We start from the raw sequence: 2,719 nt of genomic DNA on the forward strand, positions 1-2,719 counted from the left end.
CAGACCCATACAGAGCTGGATAAACACTGAAGCTTCAGTGTCCACCACATGGTGACCTGTGTGAGCATCGACTCTGGAGAGGAGGGGGGGGAGACAGCTCTCTACAATGTTTAGAATTTAGACTGCAGTACCCATTTTAACCACTAGGTGTCAGAGTTACATACTGCTCCTTTGAGTTCAATTTGTGACCCTAAAAGTATGTCTAAAAGAAAGAATATTTAAATGAAGAGAATGAAGAGAGGCGGTGCTGTCAGTAGATTTCATTACGGTTGAATTTTCTCCCCCAGAAATGAAAGAAAGATGGAGTGAATCATGAGCAGAGCAGGATGGTGAATGTTTAAAAACCAGCACTTTGAGTTTGGCCTGTTGGAGGTGAAGTCAGCGAGCCGTCACGTTCATCTCTGACATCTGAATAAACCTTTGGGACACAGAAGTTAGTGACACTGTCTCCACTCCTCCACTTTATATTGTAAATGTCTGTCAGGAAGGCACTTTCCAACATTCTCCACGTGATGCTCATCATCTTCCTAGTCGACCAAAACGTTTCCAATGTTTACATTATGAGAAGGAGGAAGGAGGATGAACTGTTCACCGCTTCATCAAACGACGACTCGTCTGTGTTCAAGCTCTGGACTTCACATCTGAGCCTCTCTGGTTCAACACCCACAGAAAAAGGTCTACCTCCATTCTCATTGTTTCAACACTTCACGGCCCTCTGATCTCTGAGCTGCCGGGCTTCCATCTTAGCTGATGTCTACATGTTGACCTCTGAGCGACTGACAGTGTGACCCTGTGTTGACCTCTGAGCAACTGACCTCTGAGCATGTGTTGACCTCTGAGCGACTGACCTCTGAGCGTGTGTTGACCTCTGAGCGACTGACCTCTGAGCGTGTGTTGACCTCTGAGCGACTGACCTCTGAGCGAGTGTTGACCTCTGAGCGACTGACCTCTGAGCGTGTGTTGACCTCTGAGCGACTGACCTCTGAGCGTGTGTTGACCTCTGAGCGTGTGTTGACCTCTGAGCGACTGACCTCTGAGCGTGTGTTGACCTCTGAGCGTGTGTTGACCTCTGAGCGATTGACAGTGTGACCCTGTGTTGACCTCTGAGCGACTGACAGTGTGACCCTGTGTTGACCTCTGACCCTGTGTTGACCTCTGAGTGTGTGTTGACCTCTGAGTTTGTTGACCTCTGAGCGTGTGTTGACCTCTGACCCTGTGTTGACCTCTGAGTGTGTGTTGACCTCTGAGTTTGTTGACCTCTGAGCGTGTGTTGACCTCTGACCCTGTGTTGACCTCTGAGTGTGTGTTGACCTCTGAGTTTGTTGACCTCTGAGCGTGTGTTGACCTCTGACCCTGTGTTGACCTCTGAGTGTGTTGACCTCTGACCCTGTGTTGACGTCTGAGCGTGGCGCTGTGACGTCCTGTGTGTTTGTTGTCATGCAGCTGTGTAAACCTATGCAGATGTCTCCTCGTCATCTCAGCTGGTTGTTGGGAAGGATCAACCCAAAGAATGATTTTTTTATAAAGAGGTTTGGAGGAAATCGATATATTTATATAAAAAACGTCTACACCTTTTGAATGAGAATCTTTTTTTAGGCAGAAATATAAAAATACCTGTATGCTGTTTGGAGGCTCTTTTTCACATCTGTCCTCTCAGTGTGTGTGTGTGTGTGTGTGTGTGTGTGTGTGTGTGTGTGTGTGTGTGTGTGTGACAGGATGTAAAGCGGGCATGACATTCAGTTCTTCTGAGTTCCACATCAATATTTCACTGATGAGATAAAGATTCTGAAAAGCGTTCTGATCATCGATTAATCCAAAAATAAATCAAAGATTCACTTGATTGTGCTGACAACTCTTAATGGTGAATAGTCTTAAAGTGCATTAAAGGTAAAGTTACCTGTAAAGTAATAAAGTAGTTAATACATGAACGCAGGTCAAAATGTTCTGCTGATGTTTTTCATCCGCTCGGAGGTCGAATAAAAGACGTGACGAGTCTCCAAAGAGCAGAAAACATGAATTCATCATCCTGTTAGGAGTGTAAAAGCACAGACAGGTGTCTACAATGTTAGAACCAAAACAACTTTCATATATTTCTCTTTATTTTTTATTTGATCAAGCAGGTGTGACGTCAGAGGGTCGGCCTGACGTTCTCTCACACTGATGAACATCATGATTCAGCCTCTGTCACGTCCAATCATGTCAAAGTAAAGTATCATACAGATGTTAGAGTCCTGTGAATGATTATTAAATGAGAAAAATGTACACGTAGGCAACATTTAAATCTCCTAAGATTAAATCTCAAAGATGTTTGTCAGGTCAGAATTTTAAAGTTCTGACAAAACAAAATGAACACCTTGAAATGCAAAGAAAGCTTCCAGCAGCCTGTTGCAACACGGCCCAAATAATACACATTAGTCCCGCCTCTGACAAGGTAAAGGGCCAATCATAGTGCAGGATTTTGGTGTGGCCAATCAGATTTCAGGGTGGCTGGCCACCCCTGGGAGCCGCCCATGTAGGCAAGAAAGCTTATTTATTTTACTAAAATTGTAGAAATGATGTCTGAACGATTCCCATAAAATATATCATGTTATCATAATTAGAAATGAACACATTTCTGGTGGACTAGCGGTTAGTGCACAAGCCCCATGTACGATGGCTGTAGTCCTCCAAGCGGGCGGCCCGTGTTCAAATCCAACATGTGGCCCGTTTCCCGCATGTC

The 2,719-nt window shown here is 44.8% G+C and overlaps 1 long non-coding RNA gene across 1 annotated transcript; it reads left to right on the plus strand.

Annotated features, from left to right (window-relative positions):
• Nucleotides 1-38: 38 nt before the first annotated feature.
• Nucleotides 39-1,579, plus strand: LOC132973689 (uncharacterized). The gene is made up of 2 exons (XR_009673059.1): nucleotides 39-825; nucleotides 1,179-1,579. It is a non-coding gene; the product is annotated as an uncharacterized LOC132973689 (long non-coding RNA).
• Nucleotides 1,580-2,719: the final 1,140 nt, after the last annotated feature.

Source organism: Labrus mixtus, chromosome 5, assembly GCF_963584025.1.
Source record: "Labrus mixtus chromosome 5, fLabMix1.1, whole genome shotgun sequence".
In the NCBI taxonomy this organism is placed as follows: domain Eukaryota; kingdom Metazoa; phylum Chordata; class Actinopteri; order Labriformes; family Labridae; genus Labrus; species Labrus mixtus.